We start from the raw sequence: 16,280 nt of genomic DNA on the forward strand, positions 1-16,280 counted from the left end.
GTTAATGTAGTTAACTGATGTTAACTAATGAACCTTATTGTAAAGTGTTAGCGAATTTGTTGAGATTAACAGTCTGTTAAATTCATTTTACAAGAATAATAAACACAAAAAGGACTGTTTAAGTCGAGTATTGTGCATTTTTCCCTTACTACTATTTTTTATTAGTCGTTTAATTATTTTAATGGAACCGGAACCGGAATCGTTAGACAGAACCGGAATCGGAACTGGAATCGGAAAATTTCTCACGATTCCCAACCCTAATTTTGACTGTGTCAACGTATTTCATGCCCACAAAGCGGATAAAGAGGTAAGATTAACCAAAAAGGATGCTAAATCAGCAATATGTAAAATCTGTTATAAAACATGGATGCTGAGTTCAATTACCCAAACTTTTTTTTTTTTTCTTTTTTTTCTTTTTTGTTAAATGGAAACTTTTATTTGCTTTCTGTGTTTCTATATATATATATATAAATAACTTTGATACATCACTACTTGCAATGGAAGTCTATAAGGCAAGGTAATGCATAGGTATAGTCTCAAGAATGAAACAGTATACATGAGACTAGTGTGAAAAAAGAAAAAAAAAAAACTTACTGACCTTGTTGTCTGTGCAGAGTTAAATTATTTTTTTCTTTTAATTCCAGTCAGGACTACGTAATTCTTAGGACAAAACAAGGGATAGTTACTGGCTGATTCATCCACCTAAAAAAAGTAGTCCTGCTTAAAACAAACAAATAAACGGCATTAACTGATGAATTTGCACATGGTCTGTCTTAAAGAATATTAAAAACACCACATAGACATATAAACAACATTAAAACTTGATTTTCACCACATGAGGTTTTTAAATTCTTCTGAACATGATCATTCCTCTGAATTAGACAGGTTTATTATGTTTTGAATGCTCGTTAGTTTGATCATGAAGATTCAAACGCTCAATGTGTCTCCTCATTTATAAGGCAGCTTCCTCATGTTTTCTCTGACGTACCGCAGTTTCATTTTTGGGACCTTTGCAGTTTGTAAATCAATTTTCGGAAGGCATAGGGGAGGCCCGTGTCCCTCTCCGCTCTTGTTTGCATGATTTACCAAAGCTCACAGTAAGACGCTTGTCATGTTAAGGGGACGCTGAGGGAACGTGCAGGTCAGCGGGCTGGATTGTGAATTTTGAAAGAAAAAAAGGGGGTTTACATGTCCCAGAGCACCACAGATCCACAGAGCTTGAGAGCACGGCACTTAATTCTCCGGAATAAGTCGTGCTTGTGAACAACATACTTAAGATACATGGCTTGCTTCTGAAAGAGAGGTATGAAAGGTGAGAGAAATAATACAAGAGAGAACAGGGAGATACAATTTAATTTCCCACCAGAGGGAGAAATTGTGTTCTGAATCTGTAGTTTGTCGTTCACGAATTTCTCTCAAGCTGGTTTGTCCGAGATCAGTGTGTCTGCAAGAACTACCTTGGTCAATTCATGATAATATCATTGGACACTCAAAATTACATTTGGACAGATGTTGGAAAGCATTATTTTTAGGGGTGTGACGAGATCTCGTGCCACAGAACAATGGAACAGTTTAGTGGGTTTACAAGAAAACAATAACTTGATAAATGTGTAGCAGTTAGATATTGCCCTAAAAAAGCTGAAAATAAATGTGCAGAATAATTTGCATAAAAAAGTGGAATTAAATATTCCACATAATTGTTATCAGACATTTAAATATAATCAGCATTTGCATCAGCCATTTTTATCTAAAAGTGGTGGCACTTTTTCCCCCTGTGGTGAAAATCAAGTTTTTAATGTTGTTTATATGTTTATGTGGTGTTTTTAAAATCATTTGTCTTAAAGCATTGCTGAGTATTTTCTCCTTAAAACTGCAGTGAACCAAAGACAGTCTCAAAATTCGGTTTGAAAGCACTGGTGTTTCTGACGTCACAAACTACCTCGTAACCAATCACATCAACGTAATCTCTGAGCTGGTGTGAGTGGAGGCGGGGCTACTTTGCATATAGAACCGCATATACTAAATGAGGAAAGGGTGTAGAATTACATTCAAGCTATTTTATTGCATGAAGAATTTTTCAAGGGAAAAAAAGAGTTTAATATGTCATTTTGGTGGTCAAAGATGAGTTTTAAGGATAAATTATTGACTGGATGATTATGGTCTAAAATCAAAACCTTGATTAATTAAACATTTTACCTCGATTACGATTAATGTACAATGTTGTTTTTTTTTTTTTGCCTTTATAGTTCACTGACAAGGCTTGTAGTGTAAATGATTGACTATTAAAGGTGGGATATTTTTTCCTATCTATGGCTCACAACATTTCTTACAGATTTCTGCTCGTTGTAAATCAGATAAAGATAAATTAGTACAGTACCAGTACAAGTGATTGCGTGTGTGAATTAGTCATACCGTCTCTCTATTAATTGTGAAGCTGTGGGTTGTAAATAGTTCCTTCAAAAGTAGAAAAATATATGCTATAATAAGTTGAGTTTCTAAGCTACTTTAAGTGATAAATCACAGGACAACGCTGACAACTAGTTTCTGCGTTCCTCTCTGTGCGCGCGATCTTCACGTTTTGCACAGCTACTATTTGGATGAGTGTTCGTGCCACAATGCAACTGCGCGAGCACGGTAGCTCGAAATAGTATACATCCAATCGTCTAAAATCGCTTGAATGTCCAAACTGGCAAACCTTAAAACAAATACAACTGACAAAGTTTAGTGAAGACGCAAGGCTCACCGCTCGTGCCATCACTATGTGTTGAACCGGCGTTCACCTCCGTGTTGCTTTTATGCCACTGACTGGACGGGGCAAAGTCATGTGGCTACACGCGCGGTAATACGTTTTTAAGGGGGACGTATTAACAGTATTAAAAAAACAAAATAACCGACCTGGGAAAATTTGTTAAATCGGTTAGAGGTTCTGAATTTCGGTTTCGCTTAAGTTTCGATTAATCGTCCAGCCCTACTACAGGGGGACTTTAATGTAAAATATGCAATAAATAAAGAACAATAGGTTGATCTCTCCCTCTTGAGATGTGAGGGCAGGAGATGACATCCCATAATATCAATGAGTTCCCAAAGTCCTTCTGCCTGTCTGCAAAACCTACAAACCCTCCTGATTCATTAAAACTTCAGTATATTGCAAGACAGGTGAAAATGTCACTTTTATTTATTCTCCTCTCCTCATGTCTTTCTATTCTGGTGAGTTCAAATAAATGTCACAACTTGCGTTCTGCTATGCAGGAGAAACCTGCGTTTAATGACTTAAAAGTAGCTTAAAGATAGGCGTATGGTCACAGGAGGCTGTGCCGTTTGGTGTACTTTAAATTTACATATCGATTAGTGTGATTAGCACCTGCTCGACTCCAATGCACCATGGCAAACGGCTGTAATTGAACATGTGTGCTGACATTCATTTTATTTGTCTTTGATTCATCTTTAATAAAGCGCTCTCCGTGGCTCTAAACACTCTTGACTCGGGCGACCCGGCTCTCCTCTCTGTTTCAGAGTTCTCATATGCACAGTGTCTATGAATTTCAAGCGCAGTCTTGCGGGAGCTCACCTATGCGTGCTGGAGATTTCATTTACCCGTATTCCGAATAAACCGCCATCGTACTCCTCTCTCTCCCTCTCTCTCTCCTTTTCCCCGGCCGCTTGAGACCTGCACGGATTTTACGGGACCACACAATCATCCAGAGGAAAGCCTGAAATGCAGCCACTCTCAGGGACGATATTGCCTTCGGTGTGGGCCTGACCCATGATGCAATGCAGAGGCCTTAAAGAAACTCCATTTTTCTGACTGTCAAGAAGCATTTAAATTCTGAGTTTGTTCTGGACTCTTTTTTTTCCCCACGTGACTGACATCACACTGATTAGCTCAATTGTAAAACCTAGAAAATTGCCCACCTACACAGCATTTTAAGGCACACAAAGGCTACTGCAAAAGGTAGGCAAAAAGTCCCCAATATTTTGTCAAATGATTAATTAAGGATGATTTTTAGCAATTATTTTATAGACCAGAAAAATAATGTTTCTATAAGTAGAATCGTTTATTTTCTCTATAATATTGTAGACACATTACAATGGGAAATTACATGACTAATCTTTTCCAGGATTGGAAATCCCTATTTCAGTGTGAGAAGCCTTATAGGAAGCAACATTTTGCTTTTTACTAAGATTTGGGACAAATTCTAAGGCAGCATCGCATGTAAGGTAAACCCAGAATGCACTACGAGACATCCAAAATGTTGTGATGACTACAAATATTGTTACTATATTGTTCATTGAATACTGTTAGAATAAAAAAAAATATATATTATATACTTTTATTGCATGTATTAATATTTTGAATTAGCTTTTATTTTATATTTCCAATTTTCATTCAATTTTAGTTTAAAAGTAATTTTAGTAATTATTTTTGACATTTTTTTTTTAGTTTTTGTTATATTTAGCCTTATTTTATTTAAGTTTTTCATCTAATATATATATTTTATTTTAATTCAGCTCTATTTCAATTATAGAAAACCATTTTTTAATAAATGTAGTTTACAACAACTAACAACACTGACAATGATAATTTTTAAATTATTACATATTATATAATATCTGTGTAATGTATTATTAATGCTTATTAAAGTATCACAACATTAACTTAGCTACAAACAGTACTAATACCAAATTCTAATGAAATCAATTGTAAGTCGAGTCTCTGGTACACTTGATGCTGCCTATGTAGGCCGTTCCAAATCAGTCACTTTTAAATTCAGATGCTGTCTTAGAAGGCGGCTGTCTATGTAGGCCATAGACAGCAAGGCATCTCACCACAGCTCACTAACATCTGATTATTCTGATTTGGATCAATGTGTACTATATATATAAAACTATTTCAACTCTTAGCACAACACTTTTAACTAGTACAAGAATAAATGTTAATCATAGAGCGAAAAACAAACAAATCAAGCATTAAATAAACAACAAAAACACATTTAAAAGTTTTCTTTCCCAGGGTGATGCATGCTGTTTACTGCGGTGAAGCAGGATAACAATTTCCACTAAAACAAAACTCTAATAGAGCTGGATAATGCCTTTCTCCGATATCCTTCAACTAAAGAGGGATACGCGTCAATTATAATGGCAGCCGGCGCTTAGCGCTTATCTGCAGCAGCCACTAAACATGGATTTGGAGAGCAGCTTCAGGAAAGGAGGGGGAACTGCCTTTGCACCCAAAACTCAGGGGGGAATTACAGTAATTTCCCATCAACTATGAGTGTGTAAGTGCAAGTGGGTCTTAGCTTTGGGTTCGACTGCTGGTATTTGTGTATGTTAGAGATTACCTTCCCTTAAGAGTAATCAAGGTGTGAGCCGGTGGGGTGGGCCGTACAGAGAGAGTAATACGGAGGTCTTCACGGTGGGATTTGTAAGGCAATTGTGCTGCTGACACGGGCAAGACTTAAACCAACATGCCTGGCTTCCTCCTCTATTCACGACTTTCTTTATGCGCCCCACAAATCTGGTGTCATTAACGCTGTCTGTTAGGGCAGGAACGGGAGGTCCTGAGAGGACACGTTCCCTGTCCAGGTCAGCTGCTGGGGAACAATGGATGGATGTGTCTTTATTAGACTGCGGTTTGCTGTGTTTTAGCTTGGATCATCATGTGTCTTATGAGAGTAAAGATCGGGCGAATCTCACGAAAAGACCATTAAGATTATTTGCACATTAATTAAGCACATATTGCTGCCAAATTTTCATTACTCTTTAGAAAGAAAAAAATAAAGTGAAAAAGAGAGAATACACCAAATTTCTGTAAAACTAATGAATAATATGGCAAGTTTCTTTTTTTCTTCTTGTTTTAAAAATAGATTTTATATATATATATATATATATATATATATATATATATATATATATATATAGATAGGTATAAAGTAGGTATAATGCAGATTTGCTTCGTTTTGTTAAATTATTCTTAGTATTTTTACCTTTTTATGAAAAAGTACTCAATTAAACAATTAAATTAAGACCAATTTTTTAAATTATTATTATTTTTTTTTAAATAAAAGATTATATTTGTCAGACCTGACCTGAGTATTAGAACCACTATGGAAATGCTTTATGTGATTATCCTTTGATTAACAGATCCATATTTCATATATTTCAGCACAAATCTGGTTTTTTACCCTTCGTTCATGTGTTAACGATCTTTAAATGATTAACCTAACCTGATTCTTCCCATAGGAATGCTTCTTTCTCGAACTTGAGAAGGATCAGTGGGTTGGTGCAAAGGGTCATGACCTGCAGCTACATCCGTTTCTCCTCGAACTAATCCCGGCTGTCATTCATGGATCTTCACATCTGACTCTTTTCCAGTGAACGCCATCACCTACAGTCCATCACACATCCATTGCTCGCCTCCCTCTGAAATTTCAAGTGCAGAAGATGCAGAATTAGAAACATGCTTGATGTTGCAACACGAGTGAGAATGGCAGTATGCTGATGACAGAACAATTCCATTTTTGACAGTTTAATTTGCCCCCTCCTCTTTTTTTCCGATGGACAAGAGCAAAAGGAGAGCGAGTGCCGAGCCTTCTGCCCCCTGCACAAAGTGTGTCAAGCGCTGGGTGGCAAAAAAACCCTGACACCCTCCACCCGAAACGATCAAAAGAAAATCGAATATATCAAAAGTGGTGATGTCACATAACCTTATATATATTACAAAGAAAAAAAGGCTACACTCAGAATAGGCCTGACAACTATCATGAATCTAATATCATAAAAAACTAGATGCGCGAGCGAGAGGTGGAGTTCACAGCTATGATGGAAAGAGAGAATGAAAGACAGAGTGTCAGTGCTGCACCATCAAATCCCACAGCGCTTCAGAGAAATGCATACAGTGGCCGTTTAAGAAACTACTGGATGTTTATCAATCTGTGAGTGATGCAGTTGCTCTAGACGGGTTATTAACCCTCTAACAGGAACTGGAAAGTGGAAGAAATAACAAAAATATTATCTCCAAAGTTCCAGAGGTAACTTTCATGCACATTTAGGGGAGAAACTAGCTAGAGATGCCACTAACATGTTTTTACAATAGCGTGTTTCACGGCTGTTTTCAAAACAAGCTATTTGAATAAGCAAAATTCCTTTTAAGGCAAACATAGTTCACTTGGCAGTCATCTTGGAAACACCCCCAGATTGCTAATTTCTATGTAGATAATAGCCATACTAGCACAGCTCATATTTAATTGAATGGAATGAAATCCAATTACCGAAATCTCAAAAATTGCTTGTCAAGATTATTTTAATACAGTTTTTCTTAATTATTTTGGCTTTATTCTAAAATATTTTCCCCTCAATATGTTTCTTGTTTCTTGTTCACATCAGATTTAAAATTCTATAAGCAAATTACACATTTTGGCACAAGTGTGCAAAAGAGTAAGTACAATTAGAGTTATCTACAATTTGCACATGTTCATGACTTCTAAACATTCTTTCATCTTGTGACATGGAATATTTTCTGTTTACATGTGCCACATTCTACCAAAATAAATGTACTGTATAGATACAAATGTGCATTTTCTTTTTCTGTGTACTACAGTACTGGCTTTTCCCCAGTAAAATATTACCTGCATTCAGCTAGACAAAACAGTTAGTCAACAAAAAAGTATAACAAAAATTAATGTTGTATACTGTATATAAACATTTCCAGGGTTGACTGCCATGGTAAAAAGAAAAAAAATTATGACAAATGCACTTTTTCATTTTGTTAGCACTGGCCAATTTACTGACATGATAGTTTTGAAGCATGAATTAAATGTTTTGGGTGAGTTACTACATTTCACAGACATGCAATAGAGTTGTGATGTCCCATAACTGTCTACATGACTGTTTAAAAAAAATGAGTCAAGTAATTGAGGAGGGTAAAAAATTTGTAAAAGCAAATCAGCAATAATATCTGACAACAATGATATAAAAAAGTCAGAATTAAAGTTATATTGTTATTGTCAAGTAATCAGCAATTTATTTGCCTTTTTAAATGAAAATTTATGATTACATGGTTGCATTAAATTCCTGTTGGGTCTCTTTCTCGAACACCCGTCTTTTTTCTCTTCTATTTGAGTTTGATATTACCAGCGTCCCTAGAAGGCAAATGTGTAGAGTAGCAGATGTAGCGCTGATGTAAGTCATCACAGCTCTTTTGTCATATCCTTCCCTCCCCCTCGCTCTCTGTCTCTGGGTTAATTAGACCGGTGAATGTGCGTGCAGGTTATCCGGGAACACTTTCCCCTCTGACATTTACCCACTCTCCAGCCTGAGGAGCATGTTTGATATGGGGCCCGTCTCCTCCGACCGGCCCCTTGTTTGCCAGGCCTGTGGTGCGCTTGAATCTAATTGAACCTCATGAATAGAACAGAGGTGTCAACACGTCGAGATCTGGGGTCAAGTGCTTGGGGTGTGACTTTATCACACATAAGCAGAGAGGAGAGCAAAAAGTGCAAGCCAATCAATCTTGGCATACCAGATAGAATGAAAGAGGAAAAGCCAAAAAATACAATAATTGTATGAAGCAAATAAATGGAACTGAAACTGGGGGTGAAGTGAAATTTAGAAAACGTCACTCTGAAATCAGAATTCAGTATGTTTATAGACACCATAACATCATACTTGACCTATTTACTTTCTTAATAAATCTCACTGGTCTTATTGTGCATGATGCTTCAATGCAAATGTATAATTTCTATAGAACTTTATTTACCTCTGAAATAACTGTTCTGCTGATGTACCAGAGGTCACACAGCCTGGCAAAATAATATTATTTAATAAACTCCTAATATGCCTAACGTGTTTTTATCAGAAATTTTACACAAGTTTCAAACATTAGGCTAAATGTGTTTTGAATATGAAGTTCAAGCCAAGTCATTCCTGGCATTTGCATAATATTCTGTAATATTTTATATTTCAGAGTGAAAAGATAAATATTATACAATGAGCGGAAAAAACTATTGTTTTCTTTTTTTCTTTTTTACAGTCTATGATGTCGACACTAAATTTTTATCTTGAGTTTGAGCCCGCGCTTTTTTGTGTGACGTCACCGAACAGTCCCTTCAGGCAGCGCAGGTGTGTTTGTTTCATTTTACTGCATAATTATAATGTCAAAAATAATTAATCCTTACAAACTATAAATCATTGACTGGGTATTACACTTCAGCTTCGATATTTGATCACTTTTGTGATAAAAAAGAAAAAGAAAAAAGTAACTAGTATTTCTATAGAGGGTATGCATCGACTTCACTTTCCCGCCGAAACGCGCTCCCTCAGCTGGACTCAGAGTAAAAGAACCTGCTGCATGACTGGATTTAATAGGGGAAACTGCGAAAACGCGAGTAAAACAAACGATTAACGTACACTGAAGGTTGTACTCGAAAGTGTTTCTTACAACTTGTCAAATAAACCTAATCCATGGATATTGACATGCAGCCATGAGTCGTGTTTCCTGGCATTTATATGTGCCTGATTTGACGCCGGGGAAATACATAAAGCAAATCTGCCTGTGAATATTTTATATTAACTTCAATATAGGTAGGTTTAAATCCACGTAATCACTTATATCAATGATATATATATATATATATATATATATATATATATATATATATATATATTGTCCAAAATATTTAATTGATGATTTGTCAACATAATATATAACAATACAATATATACGGTATGATTTTACCTCAAAATCCAACAATTTGACACAAATGATAACTGCAAATCCATGTTTCTCTGGAGTCCAGCTGTTTCTGTGAATTGCAGTGCATCCATTTGCTTCTTTTTTCAGTAGCTTTCGGCAGTTTTTAAATATATACCTCAGGTTTTGTGTCAAAGCTATTTGTACAGTCAATCACAAAGCTCTTTCCCGTTTTGGATGTGTTTTGTGTGTTTTTCGAGGCATTCACGCTGAAAACCACTGCTGCCGCTCAGTCTTTTGCCACTCAGTGGGCGTGACCGCAGTCCTAACGGTCGACGGTGACGTCACATATATATATATATATATATATATATATATATATATATATATATATATATATATATATATATACTATAAATTCGCGACAGTGTCAAAAAATAAAACATGAGAAAGTAAAACAGGTTTTATAATGAAATATAGACGTCATACCTGTTAAATAATGTCCGTCGTGTCATGTGTTTCATGAGGGGATTTAACGTTAAGCCATTAGGCTTTTTTATCCGAAAAATTTTGACGGATGCTCGTATGTTTACTTATTATATCATCATTCACGACAAATTGTGCCGAACTGATCAGTATTCTTCGAATAAGGACCTGTAAAAGACGCCAAATACGAAGAATACTGATCAATGTTCGGCACAATTTGTCGTGAATGATGATATAATAAGTAAACATACGAGCATCCGTCAACGTTATGATTGTTCATACACAGAGCCAGATGCCGCTCTTGTGTCCAGTCCAGCGAAGAAGAAAGATGATCAGGATTGTCCTCCCATTGCCATATATGGATTTCACACTATTTCCGCTCGTACTAGAGGTGGAGATCCGAGTGATTCGAATCATTTAATTGTGTTCATTCAGTGATTCTTTCTGCAGGGTACTTAGTTGCGCCAGTAGATGGCGACGATTGTTGTTGTTTTTTTTATTATTTTAGTGAATCCTTCACTCTGTGCACAAAAAAATAGATTTGTTCACTTAAAAGATTTGTCCCAAAAATTCGACTGTTTATGAACGAAGTCCCACAGACATGAAAGTTGCTTTACACACCCGCTGGAGTTTTAAAAGTAAGTTTTCAACATAAGAAATAATTTAATCTTGTGAATTGTTGTATTTGCTTTTAGCTTTCTATGGTAATCTAAGGCTAATTATAATTTTGTCAAAAGAATCCTTGTTTTTATAGAAAGACAAGTTTAAATGTACAAATAGTAAAGAATGTTGATTGTGGGCATATGTTTGAGTCTTACTCGAGCAGAAGTGTGGAAAAATTGCAAAACAGAGATGAAGAAACATGAATAGACCAGTTTGCATCATGTCTAACATGAGACTATGAAGTTGAATGGGTAAAGTGCGTTCAGTAACACTTTACAATGAGGTTCATTAGTTAACCAGTTAAAGGGTTACTTCACCCAAAAATGAAAATTCTGTCATTTATGACTTACCCTCATGCCGTCCACACCTGTAAGACCTTCGTTAATCTTCGGAAAACAAATTAAGATATTTTAGTTGAAATCTGATTGCTCCGTGAGGCCTGCATAGGGAGCAATGACATTTCCTCTCTCAAGATCCATAACATATCTAAACCGGTTCATGTGAGTACAGTGGTTCAATATTAATATTATAAAGCGATGAGAATATTTTTGGTGCGCCAAAAAAAAAAAATAATAACGACTTATTTAGTGATGGCCGATTTCAAAACATGCTTCAGGAAGCATCGGAGCATAATGAATCAGTGTATCGAATCTTCTCTTCGGCGCGCCAAAGTCACGTGTTTTCAGCCGTTGGCAGTTTGACACGCGATCTGAATCATGATTCGATACACTGATTCATTTATGCTCCGAAGCTTCATGAAGCAGTGTTTTGAAATCGGCCATCACTAAATAAGTCGTTATTTTGTTTTTGTTTTTTGGCGCACCAAAAATATTCTCGTCGCTTTATAATATTAATATTGAACAACTGAACTCACATGAACCGATTTAAATATGTTTTAGTACCTTTATGGATCTTGAGAGAGGAAATGTCATTGCTCCCTATGCAGACCTCACGGTGCCATCGGATTTCAACTAAAATATCTTAATTTGTGTTCTGAAGATTAACAAAGGTCTTACGGGTGTGGAACAGCATGAGGGTGAGTAATAAATGACAGAATTTTTGGGTGAACTAACCCTTTAATGTATTAACTAACATGAACTAACCATGAGCAATACATTTGTTACTGTATTTACTAATCTTCGTTAATGTTAGTTAATGAAAATACATTTGTTCATTGTTTGTTCATGTTAATTCACAATGCATTAACTAATGTTAACAAGATTTCAATAATGTATTAGTAAATGTTGAAATTAAACATTAACAAAGATTAACTAATTTTGTTAACTAATGTTAAGTAATAAACCTTATTGTAAAGTGTTTTCAGTTGTCATTTGCAAGTCTAATTTCAAAATTCTCAAGATATGATCTTACAGTAGATGTTTCATAAAAAGAGTTGTCATTCACAGATTTTAAACAGAACATGATTAGATTTGTGGATTTTCATATATTTAGTTTTTTTTCAAATAAACTCTATACTGTATTTTCAGTATGGCACTTGGAAGAAGCAAGTGAGTCAAATCAGACAGATGACAGCATGGACAGTGACGCCCTCGAAAACCATGAACAAAACTATGCAAGGTAAAAAGAAAGCAGACTACATTAAATATACAGTAAGTTGACTTGCAGTGAGGATAAACATGTTTTATGTCGACCACAGTGAGTTTTGTGTGGTGAACTGGCTACTGAGAGCATGAAACCATTGAAATTCAATTTAGGACAATTCTGGTGCTGTGTCGAGAAACAGTTGAGAACGAGCATTTTAATATATTCAAGATGCATGTGACTTTTGCTCACAAAGCCAAAGTTAAGCAGTCGCTCTCACCCCAGTGTGGTGTTAGGGACACTTTTGGCCTTTTACTTCCCTGGCTGTCAGAGCACAATCCCGGCGTTCCTGACATCAAAAATGAGAGGGAATGGAAGTGAGATACTTTTTCTCCTTCCCTTCACTTGTTCTGCAGCGTTTGTTTTTCTGGCACCCAGCCTCTCCTGTCATTTCTGAGTTCAGTGTCTGCTGAGAGGAGAAGGGAAAAAAAAAAGGATGGTTTGGCCCGTTGTACTTGCTCTTTTGACCCCCATGTTGTCCATGAGCAGTGAAGGAGAACTTCTGACAAGCGATGTCAGGAGTGACAGCCGATCTGGTCGGGTTGAACAGGGACGTGGAGCAGCAGCATTTGATTTTGGGGCCATTTTTTGAAGCCGCCTGTGTGTGGGGCCACACCTGCCTCAGGGGCCCATGCTGACAGAGAATCACGTGTGTGTGTGTGTGTGTGTGTGTGTGTGTGTGTGTGTGTGTGTGTGTGTATGCTCGTCGGGTGCTTATGCTAAACAGACGCAAAGAAGCCACCTGCTCTCCTCTGACGTAATAGTCTACTGTCCAACTGTGTGTCCAACATCACACATTCATTTTGCATTTCCAACGCTTTCACAGTAGATGCTGCAAATTGGAAAATCGTAGAAAGCGTCAACTGATTTTGAAAACACAGTGATGTAGTACTTGAGTAAGTTGTATGTTGATAAATTAAAGTTTTTAAATTTTGTTTGTCCGATTCAGGTTTTGCTATACTTGTGTGGTCATTTCTGAAGTGCTTTTACTCTGTCTGTCTGTTCATGAATTAACAGGAAAAGTCATTTATAAACTATATATTATTAACTAAATAATGAATTTATTAATGTCTAAAAGGGCTAAAAGCTGTATTTTATGGAATATGGGTAGCAACATAATAAATATGAATAAAAAGCGTTTAATTTTGACACACGCATATATATATTTGTGTGTGTGTGTGTATATATATAAAGATGGGACATTAAAATATATACTAAAACTATAGTTGTATTAGTTATATCAAATATTTTGACTTCTATGTAATGACCTAGGAATACAACAAATAGGAATTTTACATTGTAAAAATCTAGATAAATAACTGTAAATTCAGAGTACTTTCCTTTGCAAAAATTATGATTTGGCTCACTTTACATCTCATACAATTTACATTATTAGCGGAAGAGTTCATGTAAGTGCTTTTATTTTTAAGTTTTTTAACCCCTTTTTTAAGCCCTTGTTTATTTTATAAATGGGCAAAATGAAAGTATTTTCTGTAGTAATTAACATTATTCTCTAAAATCTAGAAATGTGAAGTTCTATTGACAATACAATTCAATAGGAAGACTCCATTGTTTGAATATTAGTCAGTATATGTGTGAATGTGTTGGGTTTGCTTTAGTTTGTAAGAGGCAAGTTGATTAATGGTGATGTTTTAACAGTACTGGGTTGCCTCTAATGCAAAAACTGGCCTGGTGACTTGGATTTCACATAGTGGATTTTGGCATCTTATGTATAATGAGTTTATGGCAGCATTCTAATGGGATACAGGGCAGACAGACAGAAAGAGCAGGAACAAGGTTGGTCACAGCGAGTGGTTACACAAGCAGGCACAAGTGGAAGAACTGTGACAACCCCCTACTAGCTGTTTCTTACACATGCAGTAGACACACACACCCACACACACACACACACACACACACACACACACACACACACACACACACACACACACACACAGTTTGCAGCTCCCTAAATCCCTGAATGAGTTCAGATATATCTAGTTTCCTCTTGAAGAGGAAGTTAACTGACTACATTCGCTACCAACTGATCGAGCCGCTGGCCAGCCACCATCTTAAACACAAATCCTAGTGAAACATGACATTTCGAAATTCATTTCCTATTAGTTTTTCCTTAAGCATAAAATAAAGGCCTTTTTATGATATTGTGGGTGACTGCACATTAAAAGAGCCTGGCAAAGGCCGAGCTCTCTTTCTTCTCCCTCTTCTCGTCCTCTGTCCTTCCCCTTGCCTTGTCCGTGGAAAGCTGACCCCGTGTGCCGTGGTCTTTGTGGCGTATTAAAAGGTCACCGTTGCTGGCAGCTCTTAGCACTTGGCAGGACTCTGTGGGCTTCGGTGGAGCTGTGAAAACCAGTCTGTCATAATTCCTCCACACAACCTCAACACTTCATGTGGAAAGGGCCTGTCACAAAATATGAACCGCCCTGCTCTTTGTTTCGCTCTTTTTTGCGATGACTCACATTTCGTTTTCTTTTCCAGCCCTGCAGTCAAATCACCCCCGGCAAGGGAAAAATTGTGGGTAAAGGATATATGTTAGATTTACGGTACTGATAAAGTAGCTTGTACTGACAGATGGAGAAAAATAAAATACACGTCTGAACATATATAGTTAATGAAAATGCTTCAGGAAATGTTCCAATTTGTTTCACAGTGATATAAAAACTTTAATATATTTTAGTGATTTAGTGTGTCGAATGAACACTCTCTGATCTTGAATTCCAGTTAAGGTATTCTAAACACAAAACTGAATTAACAAATATAATAAATTATCTGCACTTACTCTGCACTTACTACGTTTTTCTTTATCTGGGTAGTTTATCTGGTAATACTTTTATCTAAAATGCATTTTGATAATTGTTTTATAGTTATTATGCATGCAGATCATGACCTTTTTTGAATACTTTTTGAATTAAATAAGCTATAATATTTGTTTAAAATGCACTTAAGAACCAGAAATGAAGGTTAAAATGTGATTAAAAATGTAAAAAAAAAAATGATTACAGGACCTTCGATATACACATCCCTTACATTTATATTAATTTTAACCTAAAATCGTAACGTATATATATATATATATATATATATATATATATATATATATATATATATATATATATATATATATATATATATACATATACACTATGCACTATGCAAGTAGCTTCAATGATTTCTATTCTGTTTTATTCTTTGTTGACTTTATGATTATCAGATGTAGATTTAGCTTTTTTCACACCATGGATCTGACCCGTCTGATCTTCGTCACTTAATTTGTGCTTTACCAAACCAAAGGACCGAGAGACTTCACGTGTGTGATGCGCGTGTCCTCATATCCTATTCTTTTTCGCACCTTTCCTCCGTCAGTGTTGTTTTCCAGTTTCTCCGCGACACCCTCTTTTCCAGCCTTTTCTGCGACTTCATTTGCACGTGCTGTACATTTCTGAATCCATCGGCAGCCTCTTTTTACCTCTGACTCTCTCTCTGTCTTTCTCTCTGTCACCTTCTTGCATACTACATTAAACCAGGTGTCACGTCATTAAACACCGCTCTTCTCCGTTTGTGAAAAACGTGACCCCCATTTCCCTCATTTTTCGCTCCGAGAAAGAGGTGCCAACAGAGTAATTAACTGCCGTCACATCGGTGTGCGCACACTTCCTGTCAGCGTTTCGTCCTAACAGGGTCTCTCTCCTCACGCTAATGATGTCATTCAGAGAGGGAAGAGTGCGAGAGAAACCCGCTAAGAGTTTACAGCGTGTCACGTCTTGTAAGTGGAAACAGTTCATCTCAATGCCAACACGTTTCACTGTTTAACATACTAATACGC

General features: G+C 36.4%; 1 long non-coding RNA gene across 1 annotated transcript in view; it reads left to right on the top strand.

The window, feature by feature from the left end:
- Window positions 1-10,537: 10,537 nt before the first annotated feature.
- LOC125255259 overlaps window positions 10,538-16,280 on the top strand; it is a 37,850-nt gene continuing 32,107 nt past the window's right edge. Inside the window, exons 1-2 of the long non-coding RNA XR_007181871.1 lie at window positions 10,538-10,812; window positions 12,325-12,415. This is a non-coding gene — a long non-coding RNA (uncharacterized LOC125255259). The remainder of the gene's footprint in view (window positions 10,813-12,324; window positions 12,416-16,280) is intronic.

This window comes from Megalobrama amblycephala, linkage group LG20, assembly GCF_018812025.1.
Source record: "Megalobrama amblycephala isolate DHTTF-2021 linkage group LG20, ASM1881202v1, whole genome shotgun sequence".
In the NCBI taxonomy this organism is placed as follows: Eukaryota; Metazoa; Chordata; class Actinopteri; order Cypriniformes; family Xenocyprididae; genus Megalobrama; species Megalobrama amblycephala.